The following is a 17,743-nucleotide window of genomic DNA, read 5'->3' as shown; positions in this document are numbered from 1 at the left end:
CATTTGGTAACATTTTACCTACGACAATTTTGTACACGTTGACTTTGTCATTGTAACTTTTTCTTTACCAAAATTTGTTCCATTCAGCCCAAACCTTTTCTTTTATTTCTGATTTGATACTATGGCATCTGCTCTAACTCACATCATTTTCTCTGAAATCTTAGACTCATAAGATACTTTGCTAAAGAACACAGGCCTTCTTGTTGGCTTGGCACCTGAGGTTCTCTCATTTCTCTGGGACCTGTGAATGTCCCAGGCCTCAATTTCAAATCTACCTGCATCCAAATGGTAGGTTTCTCCAAAGAAAAGAGTGTGGTATAATGCGGAAGAGATAGGAGGCCAAACTCCAAGCTAATCTGAACTGGGGCCTGGCAGAGGGAGACAGGAGCGCATAGCCAATGGCCAGAATATTCCATCCATGATCTGATAGGTGGAATGGGTGAGCAACCCTCTGGTGGATGTCATGTCTTGCTCTGGGCATTGGGCCCTCATCTGTGAATAACTACTGCCAAATGCTGCTTGGGAGTGGCCTACGTCACCCAAGAGAGTTTACTGCAGAGCTAACCAGTCATTTCTTCACCAGGTCCACGTGTGGACGGTGCTTTTAGCAAGGCCATTAGCACACAAAGAAATGTCAAACCCCGGGAAAATCTTGCCAACTGTGCTAAGCTCTTTTCCTGTAGAAACACAAGGCAATTTTTACCAATCCATCTCAACATGAAGAAGCTCTTAATGGAATATATTACAAAATGGAAGCATTTCACCTGGAGAAGAGTGTATCAAAACAGGATAGGACTCCAAGATGGATTTGTGTCCTTTGAACGATTATGCAAAAATAATGTTTAAAAAAATTTTGGCCCGATTTACGCGAAAATCTTTTTTTGTATATATGAAAACTACTCATTCAGAAAAAAACAATCCTGACCACACTGGGTAGGCTGTAGATTTGGACTCAAAGGGAAGGTCAAAAGAATGTGAGATCTGAAGCATCTTTGGAAAGACCTGGAAAACATGCTACGCTCTTTCTTCCTTTATGCTGCTTGTAGCATTGTAACCGACCACAAAATCCAGGACTCTGCAGGACTCTGTTCTTGCCTTTTTTTCAGGTTTAATTATCTTTTAAATTAGTTTTAAATAATAAAAGTAAAATGTGAGTTCATTTTCATCATAAACTTTGAATAGAGAAAAAGTGAATTCTTCTTACCTCTCCCAATCTTATCCCACACATTATTCCAAGCATTTTCCCATCCAAGTATTAACCAGGCCTGACCCTGCTTAGCTTCTGAGCTCAGATGAGATCGGGTGCGTTCAGGGTGGTATGGCCGTAGACTCTTCCAAGCATTTTCTATAACCAGGCTAGTGGGTATCCTTCTGGGTCTTTTATATACACGCGCATTGACATAAGTACATTGTGACCCAGCGCTTTCATCAATGAACATCTATTCAACAAATATTTTTTGAGTACTTACTATTTAGAAGGCTTTGTGTAGGCACAGGGGATGTGGAACCATGAAGTCATCATATATTGAACACTTAATTAATTTATGCTAGGAATTCACCATTAATGTTGGATCTCATCAGCACAAGAACCTTGAAAAGATGTACTACTATTTATTTTACAAGTGAGAAAACTCAGGTTCAGAGAACCCAGGTAATTTACCCAAGATCACAGATGATAGAGCTGAGATTCAAATTGAGCACTAGCGGATTGGAATCCATATGTTGATGACACGGCAAGACTATGCACTGAAATGGTAGCATTCCTCCAGTGGGCACGACACTCTTCTCAGGGTTTAACATATATTGGCTCATTTAATTTCCACGTGAACAGACTGTTATCACCCCCATTTTACAGATGAGAATCAGTGAAATTAATGAACTCACCGAGATTATGTTAGTAAGGAGTAGCAGAGCTGGGATGGAATCCAGATCATCTGGTTGCATAGCTTCCTCTCCTACATGACTCCGAGGATCACAATATTATGTGTATAGATGCATAGTCATGCTTAAACACTATGCAGCTCTTAATCACATTTGCTTAGAGTTTTAAACAACATTGAACATGCTTAGTTTTAATGTAGATAATAGAATTCAGAATTGCATGCATAGTGCACTCCTGTTTATATCAAACATATATGGCAGAAAAATTCAGTAGGAAATTAATTTGTTTTGGTTCCCCTGCTTATGGGTGTTATTTTCTTGCCATTTCAAAAAGGTTGCGAAGTGTCTGTGCTCTCTTAACTCAGCTGAGATTTTGTGGGTCAAAAACAGAAGTTGCCAGACACTGAGCGGCTCCCACACCCACCTTCCCCCGCCCTCCTAGAGGAGATTATGCCAGGTTGTTTGGGGGGTGGTGGCTGAAAAGCAAGTGTTTGGGGAAGAGAGGAGGTGGAAACAGGAGAATTGGCAAAATCTCTCATCACTGGAAAGCAGCTGGGTTGTTTTGTTTTTGTTTTTTTCTATGTGAAGACCAGTCCCCACATCCATGCTGACACCTAACCCACTAATGATATGACTGGAAGGAGAGTGCAAGGTCATGGTCAAGGACTGGGGGAAACAGGGGTAGAGGGGCTAAACATTAAGAACTGTGGGCAGGGAGGCCATATCAAAGATTCCTATGCCTGACTTTTAAAAGTTGGATGACTGAGGGTACACTTAGCTCAGTCAGTTAAGCAACCGTCTCTTGACTGCAACTCACGGCATGATCCCAGGGTCGTGGGTTTGAGCACTGTGTTGGGGTCCTGGTTAGTGTGGAGTCTGTTTAAAACTCTCTCCTTCTCTCTCTCTCTCTCTCACTCTCTCTCTCCCTCTGACCCTCTCCCACTTGCACTCTTGCTCTCTCAAAAAAATTAATTAAAAATTAAAAAAATATATAAAGAGTTGAATAACTGTAGTCACCAGTATGGAATGAAAAACAGTATCTTTCTAGAATGTTCTTAACTGCAAGGGAGAACCTAAAACTTTTTTGGAAGACATCCTTCCACCTAACTTCCACATATATAGATAGGGATTAATAATGACTGAGATTTTCCTCCAACTCTGCTGATGAGGCCTTAGAGTAAAGTTGACTTGAAGACAAAAAGGAACATGGGATTGTACACAGAGAGAAGAAACGGGAAAACCTAAGCAATTGTCTTTGGGTAGTGGAACTGTTGGTGATTTTTTTCTTCATAATTTTCTATATTTTCAAGTTTTCTATCGTTCTCACTTGTTACTTACAAAATCATCAAACCAATTCCTTTTTTTAAACTCTTATTAATTATGTCACTTCCCCGTCCATCTGGCTTAGTCATGCTTTATTTTCATCTAGACATTTTTACACTGCAAATGTTTGTTACAAGTAGGACAGCTAGGATTTTTCTCTGGGATCCAGTCCTAAAATTTGCATTTAGATATATGTAAATTAAAGCAATTTAGGCCAACATTATTCTATATCTTACTTGAAAAGAATTTTTAAAGTGTTACGGAAAACTAGAGGGATTTAATCAGTTTGTTCCATGCCAAACTTTAAGTCCAGGATCAGGCACGTAAATGACGGCAGGGGCCAGGCCAGTGTCAGGAATGAGAGAAGCAACATTTCAACTAATACTCCTGAGTGGTTATTTTGGCACCTAATCCAAACTTCTAAAAAAAAGGGAAATTGGGCCAAGTATACCGGCCTAACAGAAAACCCCTACAGGCTGCTTGCATAAGAAGAGCAACCACTTTGCAACTTCTCTAGTCAATCAACTGGTTTACAGTTATAGTTATTCACTTCAATTAGATGTGAACCGATACTAAAAATAGATGCACCGTGTCAAGTTACTTTATCCCAGACTCTAGCAAGTCTATTATAATGCTATGGAAGCCGGTACATTTTAAAGACCATCTTGAGACAGATCTCCCAAATGCAAACTGTATCCTCATCCTTCAGATCAGCACCAGGTCAGTGACAGGCTTCCCAGGTGTTCCCTTTGATGGTCACCAGTATCTGACAGACTGAAGAATTCCAGCTGTTTGTTACCAATATGTTCCTCTGTGTTCTATAGTCTCACCTACAATTTCCCTTCCAGTGTTTGCAAGAACTGATTGTCAGAGCACTGTTTTCCCTTGGGCCATGCCCAGCGTTTGCCACAACTTATCTTTAGAGCACTGTTTTTGAGTTTATTGTCTCATTGTAAGCTCGCTGGATAAGTGCAACGGGGGCCCCACTCCTCAGGGGCGCATGATTTTTTGAGCCCATTCCCCTGCTTCCCCAGCACTGCCAGACACATCTTAGAAGTATGCTTAGGCACATGTGTGCCATGCGCGGCTGGGATCCTGGACTACCCCTGCTAAAGTATCTCTCCCTCGGTATCTCCTCCTATTCTGTCTCTCTCTGCAATGCAAGAGTCCATCCTTTTACCATCATTGGTTTTACACTCCAACAAATCAGCTTTGTGCCTTGTGATTCCTAACCTCTCATATAATTAAGTTCAATAAACCATTAATTGAATAACTACCTCATGTGGGTACTATTTCAGGTGTACAAAGATGAATAGAATTAGATCTTTGCCCCTAAGAGATTTATACTTTAGTGGGTGTAATAGCTTCCCAGGGCTGCTTTAACAAAGTGCCACAAACTGGGTAGCTTAGAATAATAGAAATTTATTGCCTCACAGTTCTGGTGCCTACTTCTGAAACCACAGCATTGATGCAGATGGCTCCTTCTAAGGTCTGTGAGGGAGAATCTGTTCTTTACCTCTCTTCTGGTTTCTGGTAGCCTCCGGCATTCCATGGCTTATAGATGGTGTTCTCACTGTGTCTTCACTTTGCCTTTCCTCTATACCTCCCTGTGTCCAAATTTTCTGTTTTTTAAGGAAACCCATCATACCGGATTAAGGCCCTAATCTACGCATCCTAATTTAGCTGGACTAAGTTACCTCATTTTAAATTAGCTAATTACATCAACAACAACTCTATTTCTTCATAAGGTCACAGTGGGAGAGAGTGGAGGTTAGTATTCCAACACATGCATTGGTTGGGGGGAACACAGTGCGACCTGTAACAGTAGGAAAAGCGCACACAGTTGAAATTGACTGGAGTAAAATACAAGAAACTGAATACTAATAAGCGCTCAGTTCTAGTGAAGCACAGAGGAGAGGTGTACCTTATGACTGGGGTAGACTGGGCAGAGGAGGCTCCTGGTGGAATGAAGCTGTCATTTGAACAGTATGATCAAGGATTCTCCTGGTGGTGTTTCCATGGAGCAGAGACGAATGTCCTGCTGCAGCTGAGCATATGAAACCTCCCCCTTCTGTGGGCAGCAGGCCAGAGGACTGGGCTCTTCAGGGCACACCTTTGACCCAGCTCTGGGTCCACCACAGAGAAAATGGTCTCCCCACGGCATACGCTGTACATCTAATATCTGAGTGTCAGAGTCTACTGCACTTATCAGATTTATTAGATAGAATTGCCGGAGGGCGGAAGTACCAAAAAGTATGAGTAATTAAAACAGTGAGCCGCAATATTATTAAAGGTATATTAAAATCAATGACATCCATTTGAAAAGATATATTTCACACCCTGTCCTCCACAGTGGGAGATGTGGCTGAGCAGAAACAGGTCAAGCAGGGAGTATTGTTAATGAAGGTCCTTGTGGAAAAGGCTGCCGGAGACAAAATGAGTTAAAATCTTTATTGTGTCTTGACAGCCCGCATGAATCTATGATGATGATAAATGTTCTCATTTAGAACTTTTTCTTTTCCTGAGACATTTTACATGCTATCTCCAATTTGCTTTGAATTTCTCAAAAGACATATGTTCTCAAAAGAAAGTCTCTGCTTGCTTTTCATTAAGTAGGATCTTATCAGGATGTTTGCATGTGGCATCACGTTTACACTATTAATCTTATGACAGGATATTAAAAAGGGGGGAGGGGGATGCCTTAACAGGTCGAGGGCCATTACACTTGAGAAACAGCCCTCAGCCCCCAACAACAAGCTCAGGCCCAGGAACTGCAATCGCCATGATTAATAAACGCTTTCTTGAAGCTAACACTCCAGGCAAGAAGGTTGCTCCTCATAAGGGTGCACAGTGGACAGCGGAGGCCAAAATGGCTTGTGCACCACTGGGCTGGAACTTGGTTCTGCTGGGTCATTGACCTGAAGGACCGTGGCAGGGCACCAGGGAACAATTGTTAATTCTCAGTGACATTAAGCCTTCTCTGCTATTGAGACACAAACCAGGGGGAATCAACACAGGTCTAGGGCGAAAGAAAAGATGACAATTCCTTATCCTTACCATAGAAATTCCATCAAGTATACAAACACATACACACCTGTGTATACAAACACACACAGACAACATTCTAACAGACCAACAGGAAAATTGCCTCAAGAAACAGCTTTAGAGGTAAGTCTAGACTTGCTGGGCCATAACACTAATGTAAGGACTTTGACATTTGTCCCAAGAGCAGTGGGAAGTCCCTAGTGGATTTTAAGCAAGGAAATACACAATCATATTTGCATTTGTCAAAGGTCATTTTGACAGCGGTGTGGATAACAGATTTAAAACAGGGTAAGAGACAGAAGCTACTGAAGAAGTACAGGAGACCATCTTGGCCTAAGGCAGGCTGATGGAGATGAGAAAAATGTACACATCCCAGCAATATTTTGGATGTCAAATCAGAAGATTAGATGGTGGCTTGAATACTGGGGAGACAGGATAATGTTAAGAGGGACTCCTGGATTTCTGGGCATGCAACTGGATGGTTAGTAAGGAATTTTCAGAGACAGGGGAAAAATGGGGTTCCCCAGATATGATGGGACAGATTGTGAGTTGGCTTTTGTACATATTAGGTTTACAATGCTTAAAAAATATTTAGGTACGGAAGTTATGTTGGGTATGCCCCTGCTTAATGTAGCCCGGCATCTAATCTCACTACTGTCTGGATATCTTTCATTTGTTTCTCTAAGTCAGTCTTAGTTGTTTTACTTTTTTAATTCAAATGTTTTTGTAATTGGAGAGAATAGGAGATCTTAGAGTTGTGTCAAATTTTTAAATTAAATGGAATGTCCCAGAAACTGCTTCTTCCCTTTTAAAGCCTGGAGAGGTGTTATCATGTAAGGGAGTAAAAATCAAATAGGAGTCAAGGGTCTACCAGAGCTCCAAAATACCAAGAAATAAAGTTTATCATCAGCAGGGATGATGTGTGTTCCTGCTCTATGTCACCCAGGTTTTTCTATTCTTCTCCAGATTATATCTACTTAGGGGCATAGAGTATGGCCACATGGTGCCCTTCTGCCAATATGTCAGGGCAAAGCCTGCATTTAGGCTACCCACTGGGGGTCAGAAATATCCACTCCATGTTCTCTCCAACTAGCTTGAGAAATGTCTCTGAATTTTCCTTAATGTTATCTCGAATCATTCTATGAAATAAATGTCAAGTATTTTATCTCCATTTCCCTAAAAGAGAGAACGAGTTGCTAGGGGAAATGCCCAAGTTAGTCATAAAGCATTTCCAAAGGGAGGACATATTGAATGAAAATGATAATTCTTGTCTTGTTTAACAAGCTCTCATGGCAGCTCCTGGGGGTAGTAAAATTTATACCCCTACCAGGACAGCCCCAGAATATGGCTTCAGCACAGGATGGAAGACAGTCCTGGGAAACTGAGAACAGTGCTCAGCTCCCTTTTACTTGACTGAATCATTTGTCTCCATCATGCCTAGGAGGTCTGCACCTCATGGGGTGGGACAGGGTACAATAAGGTAAGAAATGTTTTTTACTTAATCTTTTCTCAGGAAAAATAATGAGTATGAGCCAGAGTGAAGCAAAACTGAATTTAAAATTTACAGTACCCTAAAGCTAATGACTGGGTCCTGATCCTGGATTTGTACTCTTTGAGCTGCCATGGGCTGAGAGAGACAGCTGGGTAGCTAGAGAGAGCCCAGAGGGACTTTAAGAGGGAGCAATGTAAGCCATCTTACTGCCTCAAGAAACACTAGGGCTGCAGTAAACCCTAGGTTTACCCCTAGACTTATTCTTCATGATTTTCAACTTTCTCATTAAGTAGAATGGAATCAAGAAGACTTACCTTTTAAGGTACTTGTGAAGATGGAATGAGTGAATGATGAAAGATGCGAGAGCAGTACTTGACACGGGGCAGGGGTGTTATACATGACACATCATTATTATTGAAATAAAGATTAAATAATTATTATTAAGAAATTTTTATGGAACATAATTTGTGTTTGTTATTGTACATAAGATTCTCATATAAAGAAAAAATATTCAAAATGAAAAAAATTATAACACTTCTGCTTTTTGTGTTAAGATGTAATCCATGTTTGTAGAAGAATAAATCAGAATATTCTCTTTCACCCACAAAAACCAATGGGGGTATGCAGGTGTGCCTAAGAATTTGTGATGATGTTTAGGGCAAGACTGTAATGTTAAGACCCTGAATATTGCCTTTGTTTGGTAAAAGACCTTGAGGTTCATTTCTGAATGTGTCAAGAGGAGTCCAAAGAAGTTCTTGAAAGAAGAAGAGAGCAAGACAATTTCACTGTTCTGCAAAATAAAATAAGAGGAATTTTTATTTCAACCCTATTTTTGTGGAGGGGAGAATCATGGTAAAAGGATTTGTTGTATATTTGAGGCTATGGGGTGGGAAGAAGAAACAGTAACAGGAGGGGTATAAGATACTGGAGTGAGAGATGACCAGGAAAAAGGTAAGTTTCTGCAAATCCTTGAAAATATGCGCAGGGAATAATGGCTCTTTTTAAATTATTTGGGATCAAGAGACTTTATTTGTTTATCTTCTGTCTCGAGACATAGGAGAAGACTCTAAGGGGTTGCAGAAAACTGAAGAACCTCCAAATAGCTCATACTGGGTTACATTTTATCTACTCTTATGCTGTTGTTCCAGGGTCATTATTAGCGCTTGCACATCTAGCACATCTATACTGAGAACCATCGAGGTATCTAGCGTTGAAACTATGACTCAGTTTGCAAGTATTTGCCTCCTAACAAAGTTTGGATAATGCTGAAGCAATTGACGAGGTTTACTCTGAAATACCCTGAAATGTTTCCTTTAGAAATATGAGAAAATAGGGGCACCTGGGTGGTTCAGTCGGTTAAGCGTCCCACTTCGGCTCAGGTCATGATCTCACAGTTCGTGAGTTTGAGCCCCACGTCGGGCTCTGTGCTGACAGCTCAGAGCCTGGAGCCTGCTTCACGTTCTGTGTCTCCCTCTCTCTCTGCCCCTTCCCTGCTCATGCTGTGTCTCTCTCTGTCTCAAAAATAAATAAACATTAAAAACAATTAAAAAAAAGGATTATGAGAGCATAACCTAAGACAGAATTTCGACACAAATATATCCTCATTGGAACAAAGCAAAATACTCCAAGGGGGCAGCAGAGTGGATGGCCCTGTGTGAAGCCTTGGTTGCAGAGTATCCTTCACTTAGGTCATATATAAATAAAAAGTTCTTCATAGAAATGCCTCATTTTCACACTGTCTATGTGGCAAAGCTCCTAGCTTTGGCCTCGTCTAAGTGAACTTCTAACCGACTCACAACCTATTAGGTCTACCTTAAAATAGTGCAGATGCTGGAAATGGAATGGCTGCCTGTCACTCCTTACAGTAGGATTTCCCTGAAGATTTCAGGAACTTCCTTTTTTTTGGCCCTCTGGTGGTTTGCAGTGAGGACAATCTTGATAGGACTTCTCCACCCCTGCCATGTCTGTACAGAACTTCATTGTTTTGGGTTTTTCCTCTTGATGAGAAATAAAGGTTATTTTTTTTCTTTATATGATAAATTCCTATTTTATTCCTTAAAGGCACCCTCCCTTTTAGTAAAACAATCCTGACTTTATGACTGGGCGCACTCCTACCCATCTAAAGTTTCATTTACCTTGCAGCTAAGTAGGGCTGAGTGACAAAGCACTTGCCAAAAAGATGGAAGCTGAAGTGTAGTATGGTACTTTGGGAAAGTCTCTTGTAAAAAGGAAGGGCATCATCTCATATATATTTTCCCTACCTCTCCCTGTTGCTTGTAATTTACATGTAAGTGTGGGTGCTTCTATCGCCATTTTGGGTCACCAGGTGTCTTTAATGGAATTCAAGCAGAGTAGAGCAATAAGATTGAAAGGTTTGTGATTTTATTTTTTTATTATTATTTTTTTTTAAATTTATTTTTGGGACAGAGAGAGACAGAGCATGAACGGGGGAGGGGCAGAGAGAGAGGGAGACACAGAATCAGAAACAGGCTCCAGGCTCTGAGCCATCAGCCCAGAGCCTGACGCGGGGCTCGAACTCCCAGACCGTGAGATCGTGACCTGGCTGAAGTCGGACGCTTAACCGACTGCGCCACCCAGGCGCCCCAAAGGTTTGTGATTTTAGATACCATACTAGTACTTTACCAACTTTGGACTGCAGTATTACTTATGATAAAGTCCATGCTTCTTTAGAAAAAAGGGTCCCTCACTTTGATGGCTAAAACAAGTTAGAAATTATTTCCTTTTCATGGTTTCGATAAGAAGATGGAGCACCTCAAAATCACTCAGGGACCCAGACTGGCAGGGACTCTGTCGTTCTCAATATGTGGATTCTAACCTGCTTAATTTTTACCATTTCAAGGCAGTGGGAAAATAAAGGAGCACAAACAACACACATCCAATAATGACAGAAGGCACCTGTCCTTTCTCCTCACATTGTTTAGGTGAGACCATAGCTTCTTGGCCACACTTGAATGCTGAGGAGGCTAAGAAATGCAGTTCTTAGAAATGCTGGGCACTCAGCTCCTATGCCCAGTGACAACTTTATTATAGTAGCAGAATAGCTTTTCGTGAGCAAAGAGCAGTCTCCACCAAGACTGCTAATCCTCATATTCTATCCAGATGATAGAAAGATATTTTGTCTTATTTAACCCTACATCTCTAACCTACATCTGTCTTGGTTAACCTACTGCATTTGGGGCTTTTATTGTTCACAGTTGTACACAATCTATTTTCTTTAAGTTTATTTATTTATTTTGAGAGAGAAAGAGCATGAATAGGGGAGGGACAGAGAGAGAGGGAGAGAGAGAGAATCCCAAGAAGTTTCCACATGCAGTTAGTATGCAGAGCCTGATGCGGGGCTCAAACTCATGAACTGTGAGATCATGACCTAAGCCGAAATGAAGAGTTGGTCGCTTAACAGACTGAGCCACCCAGGTACCCCCAAAGTTGTACATAATCTTAATCGATACTGTCCTTTCATGGTTTATTCAATGAACTTCTTCTCTGTAAATCATAAATTTGGACTGTCAGATAAATACTAAATTACATTCCAGCTGTAAAATTCTGAGAATCATCAAGCCTTTCTTTCCCAATGTTCTTAATGAACAACTTTCAGGTTAAAAAACAAGCAAAAAAAAATTCTCTCCTTTATGCCATTGTAGCAATCACTTGCAGAGGGCCCATTGTGAGCTGGTTTGTGGTGAAGGTGAGAAGGGAAGAGTGGCTGGGAATTGATTCCATCAAGAACAGAAAGGGACACATCCTTCACCAATGAAAGATATTGACAGAAGCAGCCACTAGGATTTTCAGCCATAGTGAACACCAGTGGTTGTAATATGAGGTTGGAGAGTCTCTTGCTCAGGAATACTTCATCTTCTCAGCCTTCCCAGCAAAAGTCATTCTCACAGGATAAGGGGAACACTTTTGTTTTGAAAGTGATGAAAATTTAAGCCAAAAGGATTTAAATAATATAGGACTGATATATCTAAAGATTTTTTTTGAGAGAGAAAATTATTTGGAGAAAACATTGATTCCTGGTTCAGATGAGGATGCCAGCTTCATTTCTTGGTTCTGTTTCTTTGTAATCGGCTTCTCTCTCTTTGTCTCTCTCTCTCTCTCATCAACACTCCTGCTGCCCTAAAAGATTCAGGTCCACAACAGCACAAAAGAGAGAGTCTGCTTCTCCAATCAGTAGTCTTAGAACTGAGTTTCATTGTCCCGATTGCACAGGCTTGGCTTGCATCCCTAACCATGCCCCAAGCACTACAGTCAGGGAAATGAAACAAGCCGATGACTTAACTTTGGTCCCACATTGCACCCCTGAAGATCAAGATGAAGTCAGCTTCGTGTCAAGCACACAAGCTGAATGTGGGGCAGTCAGGGCATTCTGGCCATAAGAAGAGAGAATAGATAATGAGCGGCAAGAACAACACATAAAAACTCCACACATTCCTTTTGTTTTGTCCCAAATGTGAATGTGAAACCTCAAAGGGAAATAGTTCAAGGTCTCATTGAGTTAATGTATCCATCTTTAAGTACAACATTTCTGAGTAAGGTGCAGTGCCCCCAAGTCATATTAAGATGTTGGTCCTCATGGTTCATTGACCCATGGTTAATGAGAAAGTTTAAGTAGCCCCGTACACTCAGTGTGCAATGACAGTCCATTGTTCTGTGACTAACCAGTAAGCTTAATGTCCCAACACACCAGTTGAGCAATGGTGGAGAAATAACAAGGTAACTATAGCCAAAGCATTTATTTGGAAGACAGGGTGGGTGGAAAACAATGCACATTGAATTCCAGTTCATAGTATGCATCTTATTCTAAGGGCAGGGAAAACGATGACTCACTGCCTTGGCAGGGAAAACTCCTTTGGTCACTCAGTCTGGTTGACCTTGGTTCTGTTCTCTGAGATCATTGTCCATCATCATGTTTTTTTTTTCTCATAGCTTCTGGTTCTAGTCTGTGGAAGGATCTCCTTTGTGTGTTGTCTTGCTCAAGACAAGGCTACTGGGGATGATGCTCTTTCAAGATGCTCTTTGGAACCCACTTCACATTTTCAGGGGCCTGGGAATTATTTTACGTGTTGCCCAGAAATTTTTATTGACCTGTCTCCTCACCTCAGCCAATGTCTCATTCTAGGTTCTAACTTTTGTAAAAAACCATGGCAGAAATTAACTTTAACATAGTGTTTACTCTCTCACTTGAAAATGGTTAAAGCTCAACTCAAACTGGCTTAAGCAAAAGGAGAAAAGTATTGATGTAGATAACTGAGAAGTCCAGGAGAGCATTGGCTTCAGGCAGGACTTATGTCCAGATGGGCACCGGTCTCCATCTGCTGATCGACTTCTTCCAGGTCCATTTCATTCTCAGACTTCATATGGCAGCTGCCAGCAGCTTCAAAATCATATCAGAATAATATCTTGGAGATCTTGTTCCTTTGAAGCCAATCAAGATTATTTGGCTAAATAAAAAAGGAACAGATTCTGAGGAACATATACACTTGCATGCACACAAGACTCTACCATACAAATCAAGGAGAAAAAGTGGAGATTGCTGATGTTTCCTCATATTCCCCATTTGGGAGGAAATCTGAAAACCTATATTCCCTATATGAATGGTAATGAATGGGGTACTGAGTCATAGAAAACATATAGTTTAAGCTAGATCTCACCAGCCCAGTGGAGGATGCAGTGCAGGAAAAATGTTGCTTTCATAATTTGTATTTTGGGCTTTGTTTCTGTAAGTACTCTGTCTCTGAGACTCCTAAAGAAAAAGCATTTACACAGGGCAGCAACAACAACACAGTGACTGAGGTGACAGTAGTTGTGTAGACTCTGACATGCTGCGATGGTTAATTTGATGTGTTGGCTTGGGTAGGACATAGTACCCAGGTATTTTATAAGCTCTGGTCTGGAGTTTCCTGGAAGTTTTATGTGGATGAGATTAAATTTAAATCCATACACTTTGAGTCAACAATATGAGCATCATAATGTGGGTGGACCTCATCTAATCACTTGAAGGCCTTAAGAGAAAAAGACCGTCTTCCCCTACAAAGGAATTCTACCTACGTACCTATGGAATGTCTTTGGAACCAAGTTGCAGCATAAGCTCTTCCCTGGGTCTATCCTGCAGCTTGCTGGTCTACCCTGCAGATTTTGGACTGCCAGCCTCCACAATCACATGGACCAGTTCCTTTAAATAAATTTCTCTCTCTCTGTCTCTGTCTATCTCTGTTTCTCTATTTACACACACCCACACCCACACACACACACACACACACATACACACACACTGTTAGTTCTGTTTCTCTGGAGAACCCTAATACACATGCTAATGTGGATATAGTAGTAATATATTGGGCAGAGTCAACCTTGTCGTTATATTAGTTTCCTATTGCTACTATAAGAAATATACTCAGTTTAGCGGCTTAAAACAACATACATTTATCCTATAGTTATGGAGGTCTGAAGTCTGACTCAGGCCTTGCTTGGCTAAATCAGAGCTTCAGTAGGGCTGTAGTCCTTCTGGAGTCTCTGGGAAAGAATTGGTCTCCTCGTCTTTCCCAGCTCTAGAAGCAACCTGAATTCTTTTGCCAGTGGCCACGTCCTCCATCTTTATAGCCTACGGTGTGGCATCTTCCAATCCCTTGGTCTGATTCTCCTGCTTCTATCTTTTTTTCAGTTTATTTATTTATTTTTGAGAAAAAGAGAGCACACACGAGTGGAGGAGGAGCAGAGAGAGAGAATCCCAAGGTGGCTCCGTGCTGTCAGCACAGAGACTGATTTGGGGCTTGAACCGATGAACCATGAGGTCATGACTTGAGCTGTGTGTGAGATCATGATTTGAGCTGAAACTGAGAGATACTCAACCGACTGAGCCACCCAGGCACCCCTCTCTTGATTCCATCTTGTAAGGACCCTTGTGATTACCTTGGGCCCACCTGAATAATCCCGGATATCTCCCTCAAAATCTTTAGAAGCCCCTTTTGCCACATAAAATGACATATTCACAGGTTCTAGGGATTAGGACATGCACATTTTAGAGGGTCATTATTCTGCCTACCACAGCCCTTTAAAAAAGACTCACATTTTGTGATGCATTTAGTCACCAATTCAACAAGTACTTACTGAGGGCCTACTATGGGTTGTGAGCTGGCACAACTTTGTGCTGTTCTGGGAGCTAGCATTTCAATCAACAGAACATAAGATAGATCTGTTTTTCACACTCGTGGAGATTAATCTAGTTGGGTCGAATACAAATAAAATGAAAAAAATAAAACGGAGCAGTGTGATACCTAGAGGTGGGGGTGGGATCATTTCTACGGTCAAGATTTTTGGCTTGCAATTCAGAATAGAGGAAGCCACCAGCCATGGAACAGTATGTGAGAAGTACATTTCAGGTAGAGGAAAGAGCCATTGGGCAGGCCTTAGGTAGTAATAAGTGTGATACATTTGAGGAAAAAGTCATGCTAGAGAATGGGGAAAGCATGATACAAGATAGGGTCCAGATACAAGTAGAGGCAGGTCATTCTGGGCAGTGGAAAGAAGTTTGGATTTACTAAAGGACTCCATAGTCATTCTGTCTTCCCCCATAGGAGGCTCCTTGGTAGAGAAACAGATGATACCACTAAGGACCTGCTCACTAGGTCAGCTTTCAGTGGCTCTTTTCTGGCTGAAGAAAACTTGTCAAGAATCTTTCATGCAGGTCCTGACAGCAATTTTACTTTTCCCATAGAGTATTTCTTACCACACCAGCAATTTGCCATAGTTGGTACGCTTGCAGAATGTAAGCAGTTAGCAAAATGTCTTTGAGCTTACGTACAGATATCTGAATTTGCTGATCAGTTTTCAAATGTGTTTTGCTTATGTGGAAATACCCACAGAATATTCATAAAAAAAGAGAAAAGTAGGTGTGTTGTTTCCTAGCTCAATGATTTAGTATTAGATTCTTACCATTACCCAATAAAAAAATATAGATACTCCCTGCCTCTCTCTGACTCCAACTTAACTACGTTTCCGTAAAATCCATTCTAGGTTTCTTCACTTCACAACCCGAGAAAGTCTCTGTGTTTCGCAACACATGTAAACCTACAGGATGAAAAGCTGAAAGTAAAGGGGAAATTTGCTTTGGTAATCTTGCGGTGTAATTCAGCTTGGGGGGGGGGTGGGAAACAAAGTCATGACTTTATTTTTGAAGTCCAAATAAAAAGAAATGTGCCCCTTGCTGTGGGGGCAGTGAAGAACCTAGTTAAGTAGCAATTGGAGAATCAGAGTCAGAAAACAGCAATTAAACAAAAAATATCATGAAAAAAAAAAAGAAGCAAGCAACAAACAAGGGTTGGCTGGATCCTTGATAAAAATATCAACTTCAGCCCTTTCCGTATCAGATTTCTTTTTTCCCCTACCTCCCCACCCATTTCATTAATTTATAGTTGATCCTCTCTAAACTTCTTTTAGCAAAAATAAAGCAAACACATACATGTTCTTATTATCTCTTCCTTCTTACTATAAAAGGAAGCATATTTATGACTCTATACTTTGCTTTTTGTCTACATATCCTTGAGTAACTCCATATCAGTTTCTCTCTCTCTCTCTCTCTCTCTCTCTCTCTGATTTCACACTACTTCCTTTCATGGTTATTCTACAATTTGCTCGGTCTCCTATGAATGGATGGCTCTTTGGGTTATTTACTATATGTTGCTATCATGTATAATGACACCTATATAACTTTGGTTTTGTATTTGTGGGACTGCAGTTTCAGGCAAATCCCTAGAAGTGGGATTGCTGTGTCAAAGGGCAAACACGTGTGCAGTTTTGCTAGACATTGCCAAATTCCTTCTGGTGAAATTCTACCATATTGCACTCCCATGAACAATTTATGAGTACTGGTTTCTCCACAGCCTCACTAACAGAGTGCGTTGTTAGGCTTTAAAATTTTTGCCAGTCTGATAGTTAAGAAACCATATACACAGTAGACTTACTTAGCATGTCCCTTATTATGAGTAAAGTTGAGTACTTTTGTCATAAATATCAGAGGGAAATCTTTTTTACGGAGTTGTGTATTTGTGGTTTTGCTACTTTTCTTCTCTGATTTTTATATTTTTCTCTTTTTTAGCAAAAAATCTGTTACATATTGGGAAATCAGTCTGTTATCTGTGACACTTTAGATTTTTTGCAGTGTCATTGTTTCTTACGGTTTTGCTTATGGTTTCTTTGTCATGCAATTTGTCTCTATTTAGTAAAATACACCAATCTTTTATTGAAACTGAATTTTGAATCTGGTTAAAAAGGCTTTCCCCACTCCAAGATCATAAAACGTTCACCCAAGTTTTCCACTAGTACTCATATGGTCTCATTATTTACACTTATATTGCAGATTCATTTGGAGTTTTCTCTGGTGCACTGTGTGAGGTATGAATACAATTTTATCTTTTTTCCAAATGGTTGTCCAGCTGTCCCAAATTTATAAAAAGGCCACATTTTCCCCAGTAATTTGAGATATTACTTTTACAAAATTTTCATAGGCACGTGGGTGCATTGCTAGGCTTTCTATTGTGTCTCATTGGTGTGTAAATTTATGTGCCCATATCATACTTTTTAAATTGAGACTTGATCACATATTTTAATATCTGATAAAGCTACTTTTTCTTTGTTTTCCAGACCTTCTCTTCTTTTCCAGGCCTTTCCAAGCTATTCTTGCTTATTTTTTTCATATGATCTTTAAAAACATCTTGATCAGGGGTGTGTGTGTTGGTGGGGGGAATTGCACAAAATTTATACATTCAATTGAAAAAAATTGGTATCAGGGCACCTGGGTGGCCTGGTGGGTTGAGCGTCCAACTGTTGATTTCAGCTCAGGTCATGATCCCAGGGTCGTGAGATACAGCCCTGGGTTAGACCCTGTGCTGAGTGTGGAGCCAGCATGAGATTCTCTGCCTCTCTTTTTCTCTCTCTCCCTCTGCCTCTCTCCCTCACTCACGCTGTCTCTCTCGCTCTCTCACT

Source organism: Prionailurus viverrinus, chromosome C2 (genome assembly GCF_022837055.1).
Source record: "Prionailurus viverrinus isolate Anna chromosome C2, UM_Priviv_1.0, whole genome shotgun sequence".
In the NCBI taxonomy this organism is placed as follows: Eukaryota; Metazoa; Chordata; class Mammalia; order Carnivora; family Felidae; genus Prionailurus; species Prionailurus viverrinus.
Note: the sequence above shows the minus strand (reverse complement) of the source record.